Genomic DNA, 14,095 nt, shown 5'->3' on the forward strand with positions numbered 1-14,095 from the left:
ACAACTTAAATGTTTGGCTGATGTTGCTGCTGTAAACAAAAGACACTCATTACTTACACTAAAACTTCTTTTGTTGATCTGTTCCAGTTTTACAGCTGTGGCTGCACTTGTAGGAAACACCCTCCTTCAAAACTGATAAAGATGGTTTGGTCCAAAATGAAGATGCGTCTGGTCATCATTATACAAACAGCTGTCAAACGGTAAAGCTCTGCAAGTCAAAGAAGCTACATTTATGAGGCCCAATATTATGCAAAATAAGCCTCAAATGTTTCAGAACTTTCTATTTAACAGACTTCAAAGAAGTGAACACAATATCCAGAATGTATGCAACAAAACATAAAGCAAAAAAAACAAATGAAACTCATTTTAGCTCAACTTAGCAGTGACCAAGAATTTTATTTGGCTTAAATTCTCCTACAGTGAATACTTCTGACAATTTTTATCTCCTCCTGCTGTTTATTCCAGGATCCTTTTTCTTTTTCTGTGAATATGACAACAGATGTTTGTAAAATTATGAGAGTGAATGGCACTATAGTTTTTTATACATGTACAAAGAGAAATAACACAAGGAGGGTAATGGCTGTTGGGGAGATCGTGGCTCAAGAGTTGGCAGTTCGTCTTGTAATCGGAAGGTTGCTGGTTCGAGCCCCGGCTCTGACAGTCTTGGTTGTTGTGTCCTTGGGCAAGACGCTTCACCCGTTGCCTACTGGTGGTGGTCAGAGGGCCCGGTGGCGCCAGTGTCCGGCAGCCTCGCCTCTGTCAGTGCGCCCCAGGGTGGCTGTGGCTACCATGTAGCTTGCCATCGTGAATGTGTGGATGACTGAATGTAGAGTAAAGCGCTATACAAATACAGGCCATTTACCATTTAATAACTGAATACATAAAATAGTGAAGTACACAGCCTCCACAGCAAATAAAGTATAAGGCATAGTTGGTATGCAGCGCTCAACTTTTATAGGCATTTGTCAGGTCCATTCATAAAGAGCACATCACATCATCGCAGTAAGTAAAGTGTTTCTTCGCTGGAGCTAGACTGAAATGATAAATTATGACCTGGTCATGGTCCCCTGTCCTCCTGCTATCTCTATTCTCCTCTTCCCAGTCTAAGTCCGTGTATGTGTATGAGTGTATGGCTCAGTACGTACTCTGCTTATTTCCTCTCAGAGTGGGCGTGGCTTCCTGAGACTGGTGCACCTGTTTCACATTAACACTTTAACTCTAATGTGCACTCTTAGAAATAAATGCCAGCATATTTAACTGGAATGAAAATGTTTACCATTCTGTGCAATAAATCATGTTAATGACTAACAATCGTCTTTTGACCTTTTTACAACAGTCATGTGTTCTGTGTTCATGATAGATTTTAAATGACTGTTTTCTAATGTTTCTGCTGTAGTTCTCATAGGGATCGTTTTCCTGGGAAGACTATGGATAATGGAATGCCCAGTTTCGAGTTGATGACCACTCGTGTCATGTGGACACACAGGGTGAACCCTGCGTTAACTTAACAAGTCGATGCGACCGGTTATCCTGACTGCCACGTTAGGGTAAGCAAATCCAGATACCAGATACCCTTATACTACAAAGTAAGTCTGTGTTTGCAGCTGAGAAGATCTGGAGAAGTTTGCTTACCGTTTGACCTGTAGACAACTCAAGGCAAGTAACCCTAAGACAGTGAAGATAAAGAGAACAACTGAGCTAAACATTAAAGGTCAACATTTACATGTGTCTAAAAGGGTATTTCAGAATTTTTAGCCGAGACAGCACATTACATTTCTCTTTATCAGTCATGTGAACGTTGAACTCCAGCTGAGTTAAACTGGACTGAACTACATCAAAGCCAAAACGGAGAAGTGTAACAGAGGAAGTATAATAGATAACTGTCATCTGCATAAAAACAACAAAGCATTTAATAAATTATAACAAAGATTATTTATAAATATGATGATGAGCAAGAGTCCTAAAAAAGCAACACAGTAATTTAGCAGTCCATTACCTTATGTAATTTAAATCTAATTTACTACTTGAACCAAGGCAGTTATTGAGTTGTGTTGTTTTTAAACCCTGAGTGGTGTTGGGGGAAAAATCTGTATTTTTGTCATCAATAAAAAATTTACAATACTTTCACTTTCTTACTGAATTCAGAAACAAAACAGAAGAGAACAGAAATACTGCGAACCAGAAGAAACCGAAAAAGAAAGAATAAGAAAGGAAGGAACAGGAAACATGGCAGAATACAATTACTAATAATAAACATAAACAAATAAAAAATAACAATAAACAAACAAACATATAAGCCACAAAATGTAAGCAATTACATTTAAATACAAATAAAATATTTATTGTGTACAGTAAGTATCTGAGGGGAGAAAGTATCCAGAACTTCATTGTTGTTTCTTCAAATGTAACAAATACATAATGCCACACTGTTAAACGTCTGTCATAAGAACAAAACACAAATATTTTAGAAATCTGTCAAAAACATCTTTGAAAGAACAAATTACTAAATTTACTGAACTGAAATTATATTTTTATTCACAAATTGAAGGCAACACACTGGCCTTTACTGAGAAGTCAGAAATTAATCATTCAACATTCAACAAGTAAAGCAATATTTTCTGGTCAGAAATGAAAGTAATCGAATGTAATTTAATATCTCAATCAAAAAATGATAATGTGCTAAAAATGTTTTTTGCCGATTATTACATTTGAAAATTCATAGATTGGTAAATGATAATAATAATAATAATAATTTTAAATTGTTCCAGGAAAAAAACTGAAAACTGAGGTGCGTTTCCGTTCTTTGTTTAAAGCATCTCCTGTCTACTCTGTTGCACTAAATCTGCAAACCTTAACAAAAGACGCTCACGTCTACCAATTAAAAGCACATTAGCCTAATCACCCAGTACAAAAAGAAAGAACCATCCATTATTGCTCACTTTGTAAATTTTATCGGTGCATTTCACCAGAGAGATGGCTCCGCTCCACTGCAAGGGCACCCGAAAGTCATTAACATTAATGGAGATGGTTGGAAATGTGTTGACAAATCAAATGAGGTGTGCAATTACCAGCAACCAATCCTTTTTTTTGATATGTGGTTTATAAAAAGTGTCTGCATGTATCAGGACATGAAATTACTGGATGCGAATTGCACTGTTTCTTCATCATTTAATCAGTGTGCTTGACACCTGTGATGCCTTAATATGCAGAGTGCCCACTGTATGTGTTGGTCATTCTGGCCACACACAGCTACACAATCGGGAGATCCTTTTAATATTTGTAATAAAACTTGATTGTCATCTCCCTCTTGGCAAGAAGTGTAGCATAATTTACTTTTTAATATGTCACGGTTTATGTCCAACTTGGCTCATCTTGGATTCCATTCAGGTCTTTTAATCTAATGTTATCTGATGTACGGTCGCAGTTTTTTAAACTGAAATTGTGTCGTGTATTAAATATACATGGATATAATCTAAATAAACAATTCTTTCTTCAGGAGAATGTTGTGACTTTGCTTTTTTATCAAAACAGAAAGGTTAACAGTATAACCACTGATTGCCACCCGATCAACACCTGTTAAGAGCAATGCAAATTTGTGAAACAAAAATGAGCAAACCCACTGTGAAAGTGGGAGGAGGTGAGTGTTTTGGACTTGTGAGGGAACTCCTCTTAAACTGTCGCAGACTACGTGTGATCCTCGACCTCTAGTGCCTAATATACTGAACATTATTTACCATCAAATTCTGAGCCTTCCATGGGTGAAGATATTCTTACTGTGCCACATGTGTAAATGTGCACATGTGAATTTATACTTTGCTTTGATGCAGGCTGTGAAAGTCTGACACACTAACAAAGTCACTGTAATAGTCATCAAACATGGTGTGCATGTCTCTGATATAGAGGTGAAATAAAGGAATGACATGGAAATCACACTGCTGAGAAAAGACCTGTAGAGATGTTTTACTTACATACTGATCTATGTTTTGAATTGTGATCACCATTTTTAGAAGTATCCAAATTCATGGGCTGCATCCTCAGTCAGGTTGACCGGAAGTAAACGGCTGTGAAATTGGACGGTCTAGCCTTCAGATTTGCGTCACCGCTTTCTCGGTGGAGTTAAATAAACTTGGCCGTCTGCTCCTTGCTATCTAAAATATAACAGGACACTGGAGTTATATCTCGACCACCTCACATTTCTGTTTAATCAGTTTTCTGTTTGACGTTTACTCAGCTGTGTAAAAACTAATCTCTTGCTAATCTTACTAAACTAATCTAATAACTTTGATCTCAGCCAAACTGATTTACTCAGGAACAAATAAAACACTGAAAAAGGACAAAGAATAACATTTTTAGGTTGTCTAAGTGACTTATATATTACGTTTAACCTGAGTAGTAAAAGTTGGCGGAGATCTGAAAAGGATGTGCCAGGAGTTTGCCATTCTCAGCGGCTCTAGTCACCCTCGAGCTCCCGGCTAGCTATCGAGCTGGTGGGTAACAGACGTCTCCAATAACGTTGGACGTCTTGATAAACCGAGCAGATATTTGAAGTTTACACACCTACTTTCTTGCCTGAAAATATGTTAAAAGTTTATTTTGTGACCCAGAAAGATTAATAAGAGTAATATTAAAACTTAGTAGCGGCCGCCATTGTTGAAAACTGGAATTGGCTGGGCTGTGCTATGAATTCTGGGATATGGTGGGCCACGAAGGACACACCTGACCCATACTTCAAATTCGGGGAAAAGGAGGACACATTTGTCGGCTGCATTCAGCAGAGAGTCTTCAAATTTGGCCAGCCTTCGGCGCATCGCTATGACTTAATAGGCCTACAAATGCGTCCTCAGGAGGATGCAGCCCATGAATTTGGACACGACCATTATTCATGGTGTCTGACATCCAGTCTTGGGTGTAACGCGTTACTTAGTAATGCTGTAATTAAATTACTTTTCCACTGAAAAAGTAGAGTTACTGATTACTGTTCAGTTTTAGGTATTTTAATTACAGTTACTTACAATGTACTTGCGTTACATTGTAAAATAATTAAACTCGCTGAATATCATTATTTAATTTCAATAATTTATTTTCTAAAGGTAAAAGTAAACTCTGCCGCTTTAACATCGCTGTAGTGCAGCTGCACGTCATTTCGCGCCAGTTTGCTGCACAGTCGTATTCTAAAGCGGAAGCTGTCGGACTCTGTTGAAGCGAGTGGCTGTTTTATGAAATGGACATATTCCCGTCTCTTCACTTTTCTGAAACAAGCAGACAAGAACATTACAGCAATATGTAAAAACTATCGGCTGCTGTTAATAGCACAAGTAATCTACTGAAGCGCCTGACACGAGAGCATAGACGAACACTTCTAAGTGATCCTTGTTCATCATCCATGGATAACACCACAGCAACTCCTGCTAAGTAGCAAAAACTGATTTTACTTCAGCAGCACAGAAAGTGTCTGAAGGTGAGCTTAAAAAATGATTGCAGACTACATTGTGGAAGAGATGCCACTACTGCGTACTGTAGAGTCTTCGTCTTTAAAAAAATATTTATTATTTAAAGAGTTTAATTTCTATTGTTTGTCCACTCAAGGTTTATAGGGATTTTAAGAAGTTATTGAGTAATTAAGTTACTTTTCAGACACAGTAATTAGATAAGTATTTTAAATACAATATTGATTAAGTAATTAGTAATTAATTACTTTTTTAAAGTAACTTACCCACCATTGCTGACATCTAATGGCTGTATGATTGATGCTTACACAAATAGCATTAAAGCTCTGATCTTATGTAAATACCTGTTGTATCTTATTTGCCTGTTGTTCCCATTAACTGTTTTTACACACACATATAACAGCTTACAAAAGCAAAGAACGACTGAGTCAGATGGAAGATGTATATGCACACAGTGTGTATCTGTGTCACTACAAAGTTAGACAATAACAATATCATCGGCAGACAGAGAAACACTTAGCCAAGCTGAAACCTGCACAAGAACGCTTACAGGAACTCGACCCTGTGAAGAAACTGAATACTCTCACCTCCCTGACAAGAACAACAAAGACTTACCTGAAATGTGACCTGAGGCTCAGTCAGTGCACACTCACCTGTCTAACTGGGCTTTGTCTTATGGAAGAATAAGTCTTGAAATCCTTTGCTTGATCAAGAGCAGAACACATTTCTTGAATAGTTACTGTAGCTGCAGGTGTAACTGCCCTGAAACTGGTCACCAAAGATCATTGGACTTTGGCTAAAGACAGGAGTCGCAGGGAAAACTGTGACACAAACATACAGATGATCCCAGCCACTAACCAGAACAGCACTGCTGTTGTAACACTGTTACAGTCTGATTAATATTCAACTCTACACTGGTCGAAGTAAGAACACAAATGTTTAGCTCAGCTGAGTCTTTTTCACTTTTCTTTGTTCCTTTGCTTTTATTAACTTGGGCCTTTATTCATCATTGGAAAGTCTTATTCCTATAACCATGGTGACAATCTGGGTAAACACGATAACAATACTTTTTAAATCACCTGGGATGTGTGTCTGCTTTACTTAAAAGTATTTGGTAATAAACAAGGCAGAGCGCTAACAAACCACTGGAAGAAATGCACAGAATATAGATGATATGAGCACTGTAAGGTAAATGTAAGGGCTCTGATCCAGGGTTCAAAGTGAAAAGAACATCTCTGAGCTTCTTTACTGAGCCAAGCACAGATTCTGACAGACTGACCCCCGCGGTCTTTCACTACTCAGGTTAAACATACTACTCGCTACTCAGATAACTTAAAAATGTAATTGTTTGACTTTTTTCAGTGTTTTATTTGTTTTTGAGTAAATCGGTTTGGCTGAGATCAAAGTTATTAGATTCGATTAAATAAAACTTTATTAATCCCTCGGGAGGGTTCCTCCGGGGTTTTCACAAAGCTGCATAAACGTCAAACAGAAAGTGATTAAACAGAAGTGTGAGACGGTTGAGAATTTACACCAGTGTCCTGTTATATTTTAGATAGCGAGGAGCAGAGTTTATTAGCTGAGTTTATTAAACTCCACCGAGACAGCAGTGACGCAAATCTGAAGACTAGACCGTCCCATTTTACAGCCTCACACTTCCGGCCTTCTCGGTCTTCCAAGGACCCGGCCCACGTAGACCGCGAAGGCCGGTTCAATTCAATTCAATTCAATTCAATTTTATTTATATAGCGCCAAATCACAACATAAGTCGCCTCAAGGCGCTTCATAGATACAGAGAAAAACCCAACAATCATATGACCCCCTATGAGCAAGCACTTTGGCAACAGTGGGAAGGAAAAACTCCCTTTTAACAGGAAGAAACCTCCAGCAGAACCAGGCTCAGGGAGGGGCGGGGTCATCTGCTGCGACCGGTTGGGATGAGAGAAGGAAGACAGGATAAAAGACATGCTGTGGAAGAGAGACAGAGATTAATAACAGATATGATTCAATGCAGAGAGGTCTGTTAATACATAGTGAGTGAGAAAGGTGACTGGAAAGGAAACACTCAATGCATCATGGGAATCCCCCGGCAGCCTATGTCTATTGCAGCATAACTAAGGGAGGATTCAGGGTCACCTGGTCCAGCCCTAACTATATGCTTTAGCAAAAAGGAAAGTTTTAAGCCCAATCTTAAAAGTAGAGATAGTGTCTGTCTCCCGAATCCAAACTGGAAGCTGGTTCCACAGAAGAGGGGCCTGAAAACTGAAGGCTCTCCCTCCCATTCTACTTTTAAATACTCTAGGAACAACAAGTAGGCCTGCAGAGCGAGAGCGAAGTGCTCTAATAGGGTGATATGGTACTACAAGGTCATTAAGATAAGATGGGGCCTGATTATTTAAGACCTTGTATGTGAGGAGCAGGATTTTGAATTCAATTCTGGATTTAACAGGAAGCCAAAACAGGAGAAATATGCTCTCTCTTTCTAGTCCCTGTCAGTACTCTTGCTGCAGCATTTTGGATTAACTGAAGGCTTTTCAGGGAGTTTTTTGGACATCCTGATAATAATGAATTACAGTAGTCCAGCCTAGAAGTAATAAATGCATGAACTAGTTTTTCAGCGTCACTCCTCCGAAGGATGCGGCCTAGACTTTGGGACAGAGCTTATGTGTTTTCCTCTGTCTGTTGTTGTGTTGTACATGCTCTCTGCTGTGTGTTTCTCTTGTGGTCCTGTCTAATTCCTAGCTCTCAGTTCCAGGTCTGTCTTCTTGTTGTCTAGGTTGAGTTTGCAGTTTCCCAGTGTTTCAGTTGTGAGTTTCCATATTCATGGTTTTGGTTTGTTTTTTGTGAGTTGATTTTATGGAGGACTTTGCAGCAATGAAACTGCTGTTTTCAGTTATAGTCATGTGTTGTGAGTCCTGCGTTTGGGTCCTACATCCTGCCTGCCACAGCGCAAACAGAGACACAGTGGTAGAAGTATCACTCTGAGAGGAAACACACAAAGATTGGAAACTGCATTTGTAGAGAAAATTGCCAAACATTTAAGAGAATTTTATAATTTCACTGAATATTTTGTACATGCAGTTTTTCTGTCCTGTTAAACATTAAAATGAAATTGAATTGTTAAGTACTTCCAAGTAAGTGCCCTGGTGTGTTATGTAACAGGACCGGTTTCTAGAAGAACTATGGAAGGGGACATCTGTTTGAATTTAAGTTGATGATGTTCTTTAGTAACCGTGGTCAAATTCCATTTTATAGGTATACTGACCACGAGTTGGAAAGCCGCCATGATGGCTCATGTAATGTACTCTACATACTACAGACTGTTGATGGTTGAATCCACAGAGCTGGTGTCCCATAAACCCCAGAACAGCGGCCGGTCCACAAAGAAAGCAAATCTCCTGGAGCTCACAACAGAAATGATGATTTGTAAAGTGAGTCATTTCTTCATGCTGCACTGCTACACCAGATCTTGGAGATCATCCACCTGCCCACTTTAACCCCTAAATGGGACAAAGGTTAACCTTGCACCTCTCCTTACATTTTCTGCAGTTCATATGTGAAAACTGCGTTTAGAATGAAAACAACACCTTTAAAGATTTAAAGTTTCTGAAAACAGTTCTATTAAAAAGTTTTATTGAAAAAAGTCATACTTCAAAAACCATGTTCTATAAAAATCTTATGCATTGTAACTTTTGATTCAGTTATATTCAAGTAATAGAAAATTTTTCATCTTTGTGTCTCTGTACACTGTAAAAAAAATATTCCGTAGAAAAACGGAAAATGTCCTGGTAATTTTCTGCCAGTACATTTTCTGTTTTTTTACGGAAGTTTGACGGACTTTTCTGTAAACGATAAAACGGAAAATTCTGTAGATTTACAGTATACTCTCTGTACTATTTACGGACATTTCCTTCAGCTATAAAACCGAAGATTCCGTTTATTCACAGTATATTTTCTGTATCATTAACTGATATTTTCCGTAAATAGAAAATTTGAAATTTCTGTTTATATTACTATTTCCAAGCACTTCTTTTCACTGTAACTCATTAAATATAGTTCTTTATATCCTTAAACGTACATTTCTATGCAATTACAACCTAGTACACCATGTACTCAAAAATTCATAAATTAAAACTTAAATTAATTTGTGCTTCGTACACAACAACATTGGTACAATTAATGTTAAATATTCTTTTATTCTCCTCAACTCTAAAACTATACTAAAATATAATGACAGCATCCATCTTGTCATAAAACTACTAAACAGCTGATACATGAACAAAATAACTCACAAGCTTTCAAATTTGAGCATTTTTATTTCCTTAAAATCAGGTTGCCCTCATGTAAATGTGTTTATTTACATTCATTCAAGTGGCTACCAAGTGTTTTCTTCAAACAGGACACCTGACAAACAAAAAATGTCATATTTAACTATATGTTCACATTTAATCATATCCATAGTACCTTTTAGTTAGAATCACTGCCTTGTGGTAGTTTTGCCTCAGCCAAATGGTTAAGGTGTGGCTTACATCCATGTCTGTCCACTTATGATACAGTATACACATGTAGTCAGTTATAGCCAAACACCTTTGATTACTGAATTACATTCACTTCATTAATGAAGTGAATGTCATTCACATTTGTGTGAACATTTGTCTGAGAACAACTCTTTACCTTAAAATATAACATACTTGAGTCAAAATTTGTTGACTGTTTAAGTGGTGCCACATGAATAAAACTGAACAGATCTAAAGAAGATGTTCCTGAACTTTGGGTTTATTCAAACAGGACGGATGGATAACCACAGGACTTTTCACCATATGATAACTAAAACACAAAATAAATTAAGACAGATCACTGTCCCAAACTTAAAGATAAAAGTGTATTTACTGGACTTGTTTTGTCAGTGAGGAGCAAAGTACAATTAGAAGTGCTTGTTCTGATGAAAAGTTAAACTGTAAACAGCAGCGTAGTGAATAAGGATCTGTGTCATCCTCAGCAGTGACAACACTTAAACATCATAGTTCAAAATCCTTAATGCACACCTTTTTCTCCATGGTGTTCAAATGCTCTTAGCTGTTTAAGTAGAGGAAAAAGTCTGACATATTTCATGACCATTAAATGTTAGACAAGGCTCTGAAAACAAGGTTACGGTTACAAACAAAAACCTCTGCTTGTGCGCACAGACCCTAAATCACAACAAATAAGACAATAGTAAGGCAAATTACTACAAAGTCTTGTTACCACTCTTCATATACCAGTGTGACAAAGTCCTGAATCCAGCCTGCATGTTAGTCCATCAAGGTCCATCTGAGCTTTAAGTAAAATACACTCAGCTTTTCCTTGGATTTTCAGAGTTGCTCAGTTCATACAGGAACTGCAGCAGTCGGGATTAACGTGTCGCTGTGTTGCTCCTCCAAGTCAGCCATTGAGACTAGTCGCAATTTATTCTGAGAAAAAAAAGAGAAACAACAAGTCATTTTTAAAAAGTTTGTATTTTTATTTTATTTTTTACCTAGAACATAAACAACATAAAAAAGGATTAGGGCTGTGCGATATGACGATTTATATCAGATGACAATATAAAAATGTGTATGTTTCATATTATACACTATTGTTTGTTATGTGGTGTTGCAAAATAAACTGTTTATGGCAATATATTTTTCATGATTTTGATGGTCACTGTAGTGGCTATATTAATTTCTTAAAGTTCTCTCTTTCTCTTATACTTAAAATAACCACACTATGGACGGACAAGTGACTGTTTTTACGTGTACTTTCGTTACCAACAATGACGGTAAAACCATTGCGTGGCTCCGCCGTCCGCTTGTTTATTTTCCACATAAACCTTTCACAATAAAGCTCAAATGATGTACATTATTCCCAAACATCAAATTTCAGAATATGCATCAAACAAATGACCTCAAATAAAAACATGAAGTGACTATAAATGGCGCTTACAGTCACCACGCAGATGAAGGCACAGAGAATACCAGCATGACCAGCGAGGATGAGGCAGAACCAGCTAGCTCCATCAGAAGGACCAGACAAAAGAAATCGAGGACCTTATTGTTAAACGAGGGGCTACCTCTGTAGCATGGACATGGTTTGGTTATGAAAAGTCTGACACGCCCCAGAAAGCTATACTATGCAAATTATGCCACAAACTGGTCCCCACCACCACTCAAACACGACAAACCTCTTTAACCACCTACACAAGAATCACATGAAAGAGTATGGAGAGAGTTTACGAATGAAAAGCAAAAAAGAGCCGTCAGGTGCTCAAAATAATCCTTAGACTCAAACGTTAGAACAGGCTTTTCCTCGCAGCACGCCGTGAAATAAATACTCAGAAAGAAAATGGCAGCCGTTTAAACTCATGTCTAAAAATGTATAGTTTCATGCATCGGTCAAAACACTCGACTCCAGGTACACGACGCCCAACTGAAAACACTTCACATAAGTCGAGTTGCCCGAGAATCACAGAATTTACAGAAAATGCACTATTTTGTGATATATATCGTTATCAGGAGAGAAATGTCTTATATTGGGATGTGAGATTTTGGTCATATCACACAGCCCTACAAAGGATTATAATTCACGTAGAGTTGCATACACATAACACCATTCTGTTGCAACAAAAGCAGTTTATAATTAAAGTAACATACATACCTTGAAAAACGAAATCAACCACAACATTAAACTCACCTTGTGTTTGTAGAGAAGGTGGTCAGGGTTTTTCTTCATTTCCTGAGACCAGCTGCTCTGGATTATTACCAGCTTGTATCTTCATCTTTTTTTTCACTTGGTGAAGTCTTTCATTGCTCTGCACTGGAAAACCAAAGTGTGTGATCAAAGGTGAAATAAGGGATATTTTTCCACTGCAGGACTTAGAGTCAAGTAGTGATAGCTGTTGAACCATTTCTCAAATAATCTGTAATAATTTTTAAGAAAGATACAAATATCTCTGCTTATATTTGGCTAAAAGCTTGATATAGACAAGGCATATAAAGCCCCTGCACACCAGCACTGCGCTTACATTATAGTTCAATCAAGAAATAGTTATTATTGATTTATTATTGAATTTTTTTTAGTAATAATTATTAGTATTTAATCATATTTGCACAGTGGGGTGACAAAAATATTCCACATACTAGAAATGCTGCTCAACATTTCATAAATTACATTTTCAACAAATGCTGGAGTAAAAACACAGTTACAGGGAAAATGTGTCTGTCTATAAATATTAACTAAACATTTCTATGTGCTACAAAATAGACATGTGGTGAGGTGAAACTATACTTTCAATAATATTACCACTACAGTCTGTTAACCACCGAAATAATCTATGCTGGTCAGCTAGCTAAAAGTATTTACTTTAGCAGCCCAAATCAGAGTGCTGCTAAAGTATCATCAGCAAAAGCTAATGCTACATTAGCATTTGCTAGCGTCAGCCGGGAAGGTCTGAGGGTTAAACTAGGGTTAGTGTAACTTTGCCCGAAACCCTTTAAAGTGTACAGTAGAGCCAACTGTAAAACACGGGTATTGATACAGTACTTATGAGAGTCCTAGAATAATTTCTAGGACCATAAGTTCTCACTTTCCCCAGTTATCCACATCGCTGACTTTCGCTAATTAGCTAGTTAGCAGTCACAGCTGTGTAATACCCAGAGAGACACAGACAGCTAACTATAATATTTATGAAAACTGGTTCAGCCACTGAAGGGCAAAACTGGTGGTATCACAGTAAAAATTATTTTAACATTAACTAAAATAAAGCTTAAGTCATGTTAAACCTAAATAACAATTATTTTTTTAAAAATGAGTCAGCAAAATATTCCTGACTTGTCTGGAGACAGCCGAAACCAGTTAACAAATAAATTAACAATTCTTTCTAAATAAAAACGCAGAGTCTTTTGAAAATTATTATTTTGATAAAAGGAAACATGAGTTTTAATACTTACCACAGAAATTTGAAGGCAGTTTCTCCAACTTCAGAGTCCAAAATCCAGATGAAGCCTGAAAGAAGCCTAATGGCTGCTCTTGCGCTTACTTTTCCCTCCTTTTTGGGTTCTTTTTCCCACAATGCATTGCAGTAGTTGAGAAATACAGAAAAATACCTGTAAATTACTAATACGGAAAATTCCTTCACGTTTATACAGTAGATAGTACTGTATTTTTACGGATTTTTTTTACAGTGTATTCTTCTTTTAGAGAAATCTGAAAATTTGTGATTGTAGCTTAGCAGGCAAGATATGAATGAGTATTCATGATGACAAATGTTTGGTCAACAGTAAGAAACATTTGCACTGTCCATTGTAAAAATGTATATATTCATAAACACCTGCTTCACACAGAGTGCCCTCTGCTGCTGAGAAGCTGAAGTGATACTGTGTGGTAAATTGTGACTGCTTGGGGAGTGAACTATTTGGGACAAGGGCCCTCCAGAAGTCCTGGCATGCTTTAACCTACCTCGGCGCTTTGCAACATGCTGATGATGCACTGCCCATCAGCAAATAAGCCCTAAAGAAGGCCACTCTAAAAAGTAATTCAGAGGCTTAGTAAATATCACTATAAATATAAGTTAGATGAGCCTGATAAAATCTATGAATATCCTTTTAGTAATTATTTGAGTTTGATAAATTGAA

At 37.4% G+C, this 14,095-nt stretch overlaps 1 long non-coding RNA gene across 1 annotated transcript; it reads right to left on the reverse strand.

Moving 5' to 3' along the window:
• Positions 1 to 9,743: 9,743 nt before the first annotated feature.
• LOC145430774 (uncharacterized) lies at positions 9,744 to 13,555 on the reverse strand. The gene is made up of 3 exons (XR_013911138.1): positions 13,412 to 13,555; positions 12,156 to 12,278; positions 9,744 to 10,897 (listed from the first exon to the last, which is right to left on the reverse strand). It is a non-coding gene; the product is annotated as an uncharacterized LOC145430774 (long non-coding RNA).
• Between the last annotated feature and the right edge of the window lie 540 nt (positions 13,556 to 14,095).

Source organism: Astatotilapia calliptera, chromosome 2 (assembly GCF_964374335.1).
Source record: "Astatotilapia calliptera chromosome 2, fAstCal68.1, whole genome shotgun sequence".
Classification (NCBI taxonomy): domain Eukaryota; kingdom Metazoa; phylum Chordata; class Actinopteri; order Cichliformes; family Cichlidae; genus Astatotilapia; species Astatotilapia calliptera.